This window comes from Dermacentor silvarum, chromosome 9 (genome assembly GCF_013339745.2).
Source record: "Dermacentor silvarum isolate Dsil-2018 chromosome 9, BIME_Dsil_1.4, whole genome shotgun sequence".
Lineage (NCBI taxonomy): Eukaryota > Metazoa > Arthropoda > Arachnida > Ixodida > Ixodidae > Dermacentor > Dermacentor silvarum.
In genome coordinates this window covers 13,868,600-13,881,504 of record NC_051162.1, presented here as the reverse complement: position 1 = coordinate 13,881,504, position 12,905 = coordinate 13,868,600, and the positions used below count along the sequence as shown (strand labels likewise).

General features: G+C 42.1%; 1 long non-coding RNA gene across 1 annotated transcript; it reads right to left on the bottom strand.

The window, feature by feature from the left end:
• Positions 1-265: 265 nt before the first annotated feature.
• LOC125940062 (uncharacterized) lies at positions 266-10,831 on the bottom strand. Its single transcript, XR_007463312.1, has 4 exons — positions 10,733-10,831; positions 9,238-9,350; positions 5,307-5,363; positions 266-718 (listed from the first exon to the last, which is right to left on the bottom strand). It is a non-coding gene; the product is annotated as an uncharacterized LOC125940062 (long non-coding RNA).
• Between the last annotated feature and the right edge of the window lie 2,074 nt (positions 10,832-12,905).

The following is a 12,905-nucleotide window of genomic DNA, read 5'->3' as shown; positions in this document are numbered from 1 at the left end:
GTCTGTATTTTCCAAATACAAAACGGTGAGCTCCGTAGAACGGAAATTCTGTAAATTGAGCACCGTACTTTCCTAATTAAAAACGGACAGACCGTAGTGAGGAAAGGTATGCACATAAAACACACAAAAAAGAACAGAAAGGAAGACAGAAACACCTTTTTTTGTTCTTCTTGTGTCCATGTCTTCTTGCTTGCGTGCCTGTACCATGAATCCGTACGAACTTGTTCAGCTTTATCTTGCTTCGTATCAACAGGTGCAAAATTTGTTTTGTAAATGATGATGCAGGTGTATATCTCCAGCAAATGAGAAAATTGTTTGTTTCATTGAAATAAGTTATACCAAGTTGTACATTACAACATGGCTAACTCACATCAGATATAGCTTGAAATGGGGCAGAAATCAATGCACATAAGTGGACATACACCACACTGAAAATGCTGTGTGGGCACGTTTCCTCCTTGTGTAACTGTCTTCTACACCACTTCATCTTCGTGTCAGTGTTGCCATGTTGCATTTGAGTTCTGTACATGACGTGTACAAAGCATACATACAAATTCGTGCCCAAAAAGCAACAAGCCACCTGAATCTGAACGAAACTGCGTGTTTATTGTGCTTTACTGAAAAAAACTTGCAAGATAAGACACTAGAAATGGGCTGACTAGAAGGATTGGTTGGGAATCGGAATGACTGGTTGCTTGCAGATGCCTCCTGCCTTTGCCTGAAAAGGAAAAAAAAACAATCAATTAAGACTCTCTATTAGTAGTAAAATCTCGTTACAACAGACACTCGGTTATGAGAGACATTTCAAAATGGTTTGGTTGGTTTTCCTATGTTCGCCATGTTAACAACATTGTATACAAGAGACATGGTTACAAGAGACACTCGGTTACTAAGGACAACTTTTTTTTATGTCCCTAGAGCAAATTCTTCACTATTTATAAGAGACACAACCCAGACACGCTCACATAATGCGGCTAACGTCGTACTAACCGGTATGCGCTGCAATTTTCACTCCCTTGGCTCTATTTTGTTTCGTTCCGCAGCCGGCTGTCATTCCTCACATGGTTGAGACTACCAATTTCACTGAATTTTCTGCCATTATGCTTCTATAATCGTCGCGCTCCCACACCGACTCTGTGACAGAGTACCATTGAGTTGGATTTCTGTCACAGCATATACGGTGCTGGTCGCTTTGTATGCCGGTAATCAAACTCCGGAGCCATAGCCATGTTTCCATGAGACAGCTCTGTTCGCATCAAAGATGAGTTTAAACACACTTTGGTGCTCATGTATAATAAAGTGGTCTAGTCCGACTCCTCAGTGTTTTTAGAATTTTGGTTACAAGAGACATGTTTCCCGAGTCCCTTGGGTGCCTCTTGTAACAAGGTTTACTGTACCACCATCATCACCGTTTTTAGTCAGATACATCAACAATAAATGATTTCCAAGTCACAAATGTAACTACCAGTGCTCTAAAAAAATGTCATACTCTGCCTTGTTGGTATATGTTCCTAGCCTTATAACATGAAAAACTTCAGATGAAATCTACCCAAGTTATTTGATGGCTCACTTGGAACAGGCAAAACTCTCACGTGCACATTGACAGTCAGAGATTACATTTTCTGCATGTAGGTAGAGCTACCACGACCCCCACCATACTGCGGACCATGGCTTTCAACTTTCACTGCTCTAATAGAAAACCTTGCAGATTCCACTGTTTTCCCAAAACAATGAAGCACTCTTAAAACGAGCTCAAACCACTCATGTTGTACAATTCCGATGCAAAAGCCAGAGGTACTGTCCAGATGACCAGCTTATAAATTAGCAACAATATGAAGAAAGCATGCCTTGCAATACAACATGTGTGCCTTTCAGCCTCTTTCAGATTTGGTTGGTTTTTGTCATGAAAGTATCAATGTGCAATATACTTTTTACTTAAGCAATGATAATTGAAAGTTATGGTCGTCAGTGCGTCAACATACTATCTCCACCCCCTTAAAAAGTTATAATTGTAGACACACCACCCAAGGTCAATCCACATAAGTCGCTGTGTTCCCCCAAAAATTTGCCATTTTGTCAGTCTGTGCTTTTCGAAGTAACCTGTAGCACTTTCGCGACGTAAATGAACCTGCAACAAGTACACATGGACCCCATATGTGGCAGCTACAGGCAGTACCGTTTATTCTGTCCATTCCTTGACTGGCAACCCCAGAACCAAACAAATAATGCAACATGTCGTTACAGACAGCATTACTTGGGTGACGTGCTTAATTTGGGAATTCCGCCTCTCCTAAAGAAATTTTAAAGTAAAGCTCAAACTAAAGCAATGTCCAAATATGAGCGCTTCTTGTGGATTTTGAGAGTCAACGAGGGCAGAGCTATTTGCCCAAATGTCTGCGACTTCAATGGCAACAGGATGGCCAAATTCCGTGCTGTTAATAGATGCAGAGAAAAACACACTGAACTTAAAACGTGCAATGATGTTTTCAAAGTTTTACTTTATATCGTAGCAGGGATACTCCGTGTTAATTAGTTGGAATTCACGCTATTTGCCTGCAGTCTGTGCCAAAATATTCTTAGAGCCATAGCCACAACACTTTTTCTTTGGGATTAATCAAAATACGGATTTGGCAGAATCCAGAAAAAAATGCTTCCAACTGAACAGGTGCTTCTATATTTTATTTTCAAAGACAATTCTTTTTCTTGCGAAACTAACAATGAGGGTAGCTATAAGGGCTTGTTTGTATGGCATCTTTTATTTTATTGCAGCGCAAGGCTGAACAACAGGTACAACAGAAAGGCACATTTGACATGCACACAGTGTTAACTTCCAACATCAGATTTATTTCCTGTTCTCGTCACTATATATACCCTCAAAACGTCGTACAACACGTGTGAAGGCACGGTAAACATGAACTAAAGAAAACCAGGAACCACACGCATGCAGTTTTTTAGCCACACAGATTGACACATGTACACGTTTAACGCGAACAAAGATAATCAAGCTCTTTCGAGGATAATGAAATTGAAGGCTTACTGATGCATGCGTCACCAAATGTTGATATGTTTCAAGCGTCTATAGTTCAGCGCATTATCTTGCGCCTGCTTCTATTCATGATGACTGCTTTTTTGAATCTAGGTTTGCACTTATCTTTGGCAATGAAGGGCAAGAAAACCGTCAGCAGCCAGGGTATTTAATTTGTTATTGTGTTCTCATAGCCTGTCATTTATACATCTAACAGTTTGGCCAATGTAGGACCCTCCACACCCAAGAGGAATGCAGTATACAACACACGCGATATAATCAATGAATTTGCTTTTATGTTCCTTCTCGCATGCAGTATCCAAAATTCTTTCTGGCCTTGACTTCCCACACAGGCTCATTAATTTAGTAGGCGTCGAAAAAACAACATTGATGTCACTCCTTCCAGCAATCTTTAATCTGTGGGAGAAACTATGTATGTAGGGCATGGCAGCAATCTTTTTCTTTATATCGGTACTTGTACCATATACGTGCTCAGAACCTTTTTGCTGTGCCTTTTTAAGTAGTCCTGCTGCGACTGACATGAGCACGTGGCTCGGGTAAACAAAGCCGCTTAAACGTGAGACTTGCCATTCGAAGCAATCGTGCATTAGGTGCAGGATAGCCATGTGACGGAAAGTTTGGATTCCTTAACATCAATTTTGTGCTCACCGATAACAAAACCTGCTGGGGTTAAGAACCTAGGGCAAGTAAGCCACTTTTACCATTTCATTCCGTGCATACAAAACTTGAAGAGGGGGAATCATGAAGGTGTGTTTCAGTGAAGCGCTCAAGAAGCCATGCCGGCACCTAATGCACAATAGCTTCAGATGGCAAGTCTCACGTTTAAGCGGCGCTGGTTACCCGAGCCAAGTGAAAAAAGGTTCCGAGCAAGTGAATGGTACAAACACCGACATAAAGAAAAGAAAGGTTGCTGTCATCCCCTACATACATAGTTTCTCCCACAGAATAAAGATTGCTGGAAGGTCTGATATCAACATAGTTTTTTCAGCTCCTAATAAATTGGGGAGCCTGTGTAGGAAGACAAAGCCAGAAAGAATTGCGGATACTGCATGCGAAAATGAACACAAAAACAAATTCATTGATTGCATCACGTGTGTTTTATACGACATTCCTTTGAGTGTGGACGGTCCTACAATGGTCAAACTGGTAGATGTATAAATGACAGGCTACGAGAACACAATAACAAAGTAAATACCTGGCTGCTGATGGTTTTCTTGCCCTTCATTGCCAAAGATGCAAGCGCAAACCTAGATTAAAAAAAACAGTTATCATGAGTAGAAGCAGGTGGAAGATGATGCGATCTTTGTTCGCGTTAAACGTCTACATGTCTGTCAATCTATGTGGCTAAAAAATGCATGCGTGTGGTTCCCGTTTTTTTTAGTTCATGTTTACCGAGCTTTTACACATGTTGTATGACGTTTTCAGGGTATATATAGTGATGAGAACTGGAAACGAATCTGTTGTTGAACGTTAACGCTGGCTGTGCGTCAAATTTGCCTTTCTGTTGTCCTTGTCGTTCAGCTTGCGCTACAACAAAATAGAAGATATCATTGATTTCATTGTCGTCAGGCTCGGGCACAAAATAAAATTTGTTCACCAAAATTAAGTGGTCACCAGGCATGTCTAGTTGAATTTATCTGAACATGCTCTACTGTCGGTGGTGAAGATGTTGCCAGTTTAAAGGGCTGCAAGAAGGCAACAGAGTATGTTACCTAAGGCAAGTAGTCACAGGAATCCTGGATCAGTAGAAGAAAATTTAGAAAATAATAATTGGTTGGAACATATATGTCACACACTTCTGAGTCACCAAGCGCTTGTCTTTGTCTCCCTTTCTTGTGCCTGTGTATTTTTATTGCGCTAAGTTACTTGTTCATTTATGCACTATGATGATGAACTTGTTTTGGAAAACTTCAAATGTGTACCTGACGTTTGACTCCCTTTTGCATGTAAGTAAACATTATGAACTTGTCGCTGTGAACAGTCATCTCCATTTGCTGTACACTTGTGATATAGGGTTAACAGTATTTGAAGGTTTGTGCATTAAGGCAGGAGAGCAGCACTTGCTGGATGGCTCATCAATTAATTTGCAGAAAAATGCAGCAGTGTGCAACGATTGCATCACTAATGACCTTGAAAATCTTGTTAGTTATTCATTTGTAAACACCTGTTGTCAAACAGCCTGCTGACTAAAGGTCTGAACACGTTATACAGAATTATAGCAGGTACTACTACACGAAAGAAAACCTGTAATAGAACCTACCAAATACCGTATCAGTGTAGTGGAAGGTCAAATGGCTCCTCAATGCTTGTGTCCTTCCTGGGAGAAGGAAAGAAATGTTAAGCTTACACTGACAGCACCAAACCACACAAACGTAACTGCCACAGGACATGAGGAGTTGTAACTAGATACAGTCAACCTGCTTAACCATCTCATAGACATTCAACGACAGAATGTACCTTCATGGAGTCTCTAATCTATGAAATTCATGCTGTAATACAAACATGCTAGCAGACAGAATCAAAATTGCATGCATGGAAATTCTCAGGAAAACTATATTTCCTAGCTACCACAGTCCACTCCTTGTGAAGTACAAGTGACGGTCTAAGCTACAATCAGAAGGTGGAAAATTCGGGATCCTTTCTAGTAAAGAACTAACCATATCTCTACCTGTACTCAGCAATACAAAGGTGAATCACAAGTACTATACTGATAAAGAAAAGTTCAGAACTGCTGCTAAGTGAGTGCTATAAATAAATGATTTCGAATTTATCTTCATGTAAGACTAGGCGTGTTAACTTTCTTTACATTACATGAAAGACTGGTCAGAAAAATATTGCATTCAGTCAATATTGTGATTTGCAAAACAGTAGTAAGAGGTTAAGGTTGGAGACCCTCAGGTGGTATGTTGCGATGTTTCGAGAAATTGTTTCAAGGAGCCTCTTTCCTTAACCCTTTCACATGCCAATTAGTTGTGTTGATTGAAAACTTAGCTTCACCACATTTCTTACATCTTCATATTCATAAAATGCTTACAGAAGTACAATAGATTAGGAGTTTTCAGTTCTTTAGTGAGTTTGTCAAGTTTATGGAATGTACACTCCATGCAAAAACTCAGTACAAGTACATCAGATTTGCAAACATCAACTATTTCATGTCTACCAGGCTTGAAAGCACCTATCCAGCCATTCGAAAATTATGACTGCTGCAACACACTGTGAAAAACAATGAAAGAAGTGACATACATACAATTACATACACCAAGCAAAGTACCCAACCATCTACCTTCATACTTCCTTTACTAAAACAATTTGCCTGTGTAATTCAAACATGCAGCACTATTTCAATTAGAAGAGTTTGAAGATGTACGGGACACATTTTAAATATCCTTACTTTAATCAATGCCATTGCTATTAATGCACTATCTTGGTGTATTGAATTGTGTGCATAGCGTCGGAAAGGATTAATCATATTCATGTAATCTTTACTGAAACTCAAGGCATAATACTCATATTTGTTTACAGTTTTGGGATGAGACAACACGACAGATGCGGGAGTTAAAAAAGCATCTTTATAAAATGCTGTAGAAAGCAAGTTGAAGCAAGTTTCTACAACCTCTCGCAATACCGAGCTATTTCCCATGAGTGTTCTAACAGTTCCTTGTAACATGATGCACTGTTTTCACAGACATAGCTTGAATCTTTGTATCTCAAGTTTTGGAAGCAACTTATGAATTGCTATAACAAGCAGATTTGAAGCCCCTACCCAGACTGCACAGCCACTTTAACACCACGTGTAATGAATTATGTCATCCATATGGCACAGTTTCCGATTATATTCCCAAGCATGAATCTTATAATTGCAAGTTATGTAAGAGTGTACCTATGCGATTACTTGGGGACAGCACGAAAAGACGGGAGAAGGCTAGACAACATGAATGCAGGCAAAGAATTTTGTTTACAGACAAACATATATATACTAGGCTTGTTGTCCTGCGTAGTTGCAGCTGCTGGATAGCGGGATAATGTAAACAACAACCGCACAGTTGATGAACTGCTGTTCTGCCTTTTGCTACACTTTGCGTCAAGGCTCGGTCCGAGTCACCCTTTTCGCACAATGTACCCCGATTGCTCGACGTGAAAAATAAAAGGAAAGTTCCAGCTTTCCCAACAGTCTCTTTGACACTATGACTGACCTTGTGAATATGATATAACAGTGGCCACCACACTTTAAGGAAATGTTAGACATGGGTTCAGAAGCTCTCCTCCACTTGGTGATGCCTCGATTTCTTGAGGACGCCTTTTGGTGTTCCTGTGATCAGCTTCACAGCGAAAGAGTGTGCCGATGCGGAAGGCAGAATACCCTCCTCCAAACATTGGGCATAGCTCCAGCATACATAACACTAACCAAAGAAAACCCTGCGGTCCAGGAATGGAAGATCACTGTCTAGTGGTAGTTTTTCCCCGTACGTGAACTCATCTAGCACTGCAGAGAAGACAGGAAGAAAATCACTCTACCCATTTAGTAGCCTTACTTCACCTAATATAGAGGAGAAAGTTGCCAATGAAGCAAAATAACTTTACTACACTGGTGCCCACAATAGCTAGTGTTTTACAGTTACCTGACAGCGTTTTTGTCTGTGAGAAGTTGCCAAGCAAGGCTACTCAAGGAGTTCAGCCATTTTTTAATGTCTCCTCCACAGTGCCAGGTGTGCTCATGGAAGTAAAACTGCTGGAAGGCAAGCTCTAGTATCTGGCTTGAAGGTTTTCTGTGGTGAGCATCATGCTGGATCTATGCCCCACACTCAAGTGTCTTGGCCTTTCCTATTAGCGCACTTGAACACTGAAGCGTGTTGTTGCTACAGAAACACAAGGGCACTACCACGAAGTGGAGGGGAGCTTCAAGACTCAAGTATGGTTGCTTTTAACAGTGTGTTCGCACTGCCTTTCGCCATGCGTTGCCAAGAAGCATTTAACGGAGCTGAACATAGGTGAAGTCTTCAGTCGGAGTACTTCAAGGAAGCCAAGGCCTATCACTGCTATACAATAGGTACACAAAGGAAGCTGTCAATTCAAGCAAATTGCTAGGGCGAGTTGGAACTACCTTTTTATTTTCAGGGCCAACAAACTGGTCAGGTACGAAAATGTCAACCGGACCAGGTCAAGACGAGAAGTTTGCATCAAGAAGTATGTGCTGGAGATCATAGGAAGTGCAGTTGGTGCTGTTTACAACATCCTACTGCCCTGCAGCAGCAATTATGTAGGACAAACAGGACGACGACACAAGGACTATCTTAGGAAACACGCACAGACCCTCGACACAAGATGGGGAAGCAACGTAGCTATTGATACTGCTTTGTGCAGTTCTATATCAAGTTTTGAGCAATGAAGAATCCTCATGGCACATGTTCAAAACAAACAAAACTCGCAGAATAGTCCCCGCATATGCTAGTGTGTATACGCTTAATCTTCTAGACAAATTAAGGTATTTCAGATGAACTGCTAGAGCGTTCTGAACTGGGCTGGTTGGTGCATGTATAGGAAGGAACTGAATGGTGCCATAGACAGGATAAAGGGAATGTGTTGCTGTGCCCTTCACCTTCACTTCATTCTGGCAGTAGTGCTGTTCATTCCCTTCAAAATATTCATATATTTTGGTCATCTGACCACGTGACACAGCTGTGTGCTGAAGCTATATTTTACCTTGTTATGATACCTTCCAATGTCACACGCAAATCCGTCGAGGCATCTTCACCTATTATAGTAAGCTGAGCAGTGGCTAACAGTGAGCTTAACTGTGGCTACACTTAGTTACCATGGAGCCCATGCATGACAGTGTTAGAGGTCAGTATGCAGGTGTTTTTGCATACTCATAGAGGCAAACTAAACGAAGAATTTTTATTGGTGCATGTTTTATCTGTTGCCTCATATCCCGAAATCTGGTGCTATTAGTGTTTTTTGAACACAACTCATGTGCAACCGAGACAAGTATGAAACAATCCCACTTTCAAGTCGACGTCCTCATGCTGAACCAATTGGTTGCCCCCGGAAGAACAAAACATCATTTATCTTTTGGATGCATCTGCAACAATTATTATACTTGTATAGGCATTGTCATTCAACCAACATTTGCAGTCAATGTCCTTTAGGACTGCATGTACATGACTGATATACGATAGAATGGCACAGCTTACCACAACAAATAGCACAATGCAAGACTGCTTTGCCACTGGTGTTGCAAGCAGGCCCCCATGACTGAGAAACTGAATGCAAGGCGGCACACAGACATCCTTCACTGGTGCAACAGCTGCAAATGAAATACTGATATCAGTTACTTTCTGACCGGTCATCCAAAGCAAAGCACAAACATTTTTATATACAATTACACTATTGCATATAAGCTCGTCACTGAGTTACTGTTATTGTTGTGAGATAGCTCACAGTATTTTATAAAGTGCTAATGGCCTCGTTTAACTTTTTGCAAAAAAAAAACTTTATGAAGCACTTTCTATTAGAAAAATGAGCTGACAAAAATTCTGCCCTGCATAACTTACAACACATGCACGCATTTTAGAATTATTGCAGTGATGCGTGTAAGCTGACAATTAGTCTATGCAACTCGAGACAGTGAGTGTGAACCTCCCTTCAACATCAGTGTTGACATATAGTTTGGTTTGTTTTTACACTTGTTAGGAATATATATAACTTTGGAATGTCCGTAATGCACGTTTGGCCACCACTATTCTATGTCAAGGTTAAGTTCAAAATTACTTTTCGCATGCATTTGTTTTACAATTACGGCCGCATATGGGCAGAACTTCAGCGGCAATCCTCCCTCCCAGAATACGTGATATGCTGACGTACTGCGTCAGAGCGTTAATCGTCAGCCTGGTAGCTGTCAAAAAGAAAAAAAAAGAAAAAAACGAATACAGATTGCCAGGTAGAAAATAATCCGTTTCCTTTGCAATGACTCTTAACGGGTATCACGCGGACAACTTTCAATTGCGATCGTGCACGATTGCTCGGGCTCTACTACAAACGAAAGGGCACCGTGTGACACCCGTGTTCCCTACCACTGCAGGTGGCACAAGGTTATGGCAGTAAGCACGCTCCACCGTCATTTGATTGTAATGAAGGGGCATGCACATCGAACATGCTCAATGAGGTCTTCATACATGAGCAATCTTCCAATCCCGGGCGTGAACACTGCGATTATGCACACCCAGCCAAGGCACTGCGTCCGAAGCTTATAATAATAAAATTTCACTGTGATGCAATGCGTCACCGAATATTGGTAACATAACGTTGCACCGCGTCGAGAGAGATACTAACGGGTACAACGCCTTCACTTAATTTTGGAACGCCGAGCACACAGCACAACACAGTACTAACTGGAATGCTAACGTCCGTAAACCAGCGGCCACATTAGACGACAAAGGAGCTACTAGAGGCGTCAACGCCGCTAATATTGCCTACACGTCTCAGTTGTAGTGAGTATGCATTCAACACAACAAATGAAACACCCCTTTATCACAGACTCGCAATGTCGCTTTGTCAATCCTCATGGCCAAGGCACCTCGTTAAAAAGCGTGCTCACACAACACAATTGAGCCCATCACCGGCCATCGCGGAGCATTTCGCACGCGCGACGTGCACCAACAACGAAAAAAGGACACGTAAATCACTTACTTGTGTAACAATCCAGCGCCGATTCCTTCCTATTTAGTGTGAAATCACAAATGCGACAGGAACACCACCTCCACCGTCCGCCATTAGCGAGTACTCGTACAGTTGTTTGTGCTGGAGGAATCCAACCCAGCGTGTAGGCGCGATGAAGGGGTGGTAAGCAGCGCCACCGCTCAAACCCTACCTGCTCCTTTTTGTCTGTTTACTATGCTCGCACGCGAATAATGTTCAAACAGCGTTGTCTATGGTGATATATGTAACTGGCAGTGAGAGTAGACAGTGTCTTTTCGTTATATTCTTTGCGTGTTCATTTTTCACTAGTAACATGTTCAGTTGCCCTCCTCATGAAATTACGGACGGCTCTCCGTATTTCAAAAACGGAGCTCACGTCCGTCTTTTTTACGTAGAATACGGCCGTTTTTCATAAACGGAGCTCACGTCCGTCTTTTTTACGTAGAATCCCGCCGTTTTTCATAAAACAGAATGGCCTACGTAAATTTTACGTAGGTTTTTGCTGTAAAATTACGGAAATTTTTTACAGTGCACGGTAACTCATCGCACGCCGTTTGCCATTCGCGGACCGCCGTTCGACAGCGGTTCTTGCTCGCGAACGGCGAGATTTCCTTGCCGTACGTAGACAGGATGAGACCGCGACTCATTTGTGCGGCAGATTCATCGCCGCTGATCGCTCGACGGCGCCGATATCGTCGCTAGGCCTTTTCTGGTTCCCTTCAAAGCTAAAACGGACGACACTTTGAAATGAAATACCGACGCTCACAAGCCGCAATATTTTCTTATCGTTGTTATCGCTCTTCGCAATAGTTCTACACAAAGAAGAAAAATACGCTGATATTAGCGGCGCCGTCGGCTGCGATGCGAGCACAGCCGAGCCCGTAGACTCCCGGCTGCAGCTGATGTTTTCGTTGCCGGTGGCCGAGGCGCGCAGGTTCGCGGTCGTCGATTGGGCCATTGATGGTGCAGCGGGCGGGGCGCCGGCCGAACTGCCGTTTACTTTGACACCTCTCGCGCGGCAGACGTCCTACGGCACTGGCGGACGGTTCGCCGTCGGTATATGTGCCGCTAGCGTGGTCGTGACCGGAAGTATGCAGTGTTTTGAGAAAGCGCGTTGGCGATGACTTATGTCACGTGACCTTTCGAGAAGCACTCGGCGAGGAGGGGAGACCAGCCGATGAGGAGAGTAGCGAAGGAAAGAGCGAAACGAGCGAGGGCCATTTTTCGATCATCAAACGCGTGTAACTCCGCTATTACGGCACCATTTGGAAAAATTCTCGCGGCTACGTGTTCGTTGTAGACTCGTGCACAACTGCAACACCACAACTAAATTTCGACCTCTGGGTGGTTCAGGGGCCCTTTAACGACAAGAGGTGAACGTATAGTTTACGTCTGGTCTTCATTTGTGCTAATTAGTGTAGTCATGAAAATGTCGCCCATGACATCCACTTCAATGCATTTTCTGAGCGTGTATCATTAGCTCGTCAATAAAACGAGGGCAATGATCTGTTGTGTTGTAATAGAACTTCATTTCTTTTTTTTTCTTTTCTTTTTGTCCTCGTGTATGATGGCATGATCGCCAGTATCGCGCGTGCACACAAGAGAAAAAAAAACGAAGGGTACGTGCGGCAGTTTTGTGGATCTTTCGTATGATTTTTGTATTGTACTTTAAGAAATGATTTCGACATTCATTTTGCATGGCATTACAGCTTGCTCATATTATAGTATGTAAATAAATGAATAAAGTTGAAACATAATGTACAATCATTTTGTGTTCTTAGTTTGACAAAAGTTGATTTTAAAGTACCCCAAAAACGGACAAGCTTCTGAATGACGATGAGGTTACATTTTTTTTTGAAAAAAGTACGTCGCATTCTGCCTGTCACAGTATCATAAGCATTTTATCGCCAACATCAGAAAAGGAAGCTTCAATTCACGCTTTTATTAAATGTAAAAGTATTCTATAAACATAGCGAAAAATAACACGGTTATTAAATGATACATATATCGTTTTTTTTTGAAAGCCACATAACTATAGAATATGCATACCACAGGTTACGCGTTTAAGTGAACCGGTGAGCCGTTCAAATGAACCGGTTCATTTCAGTGAGCTGAGCCGTTCCGAGTCGATCACTGAAGTGAGCCGTTTTGCCCATCTCTAATT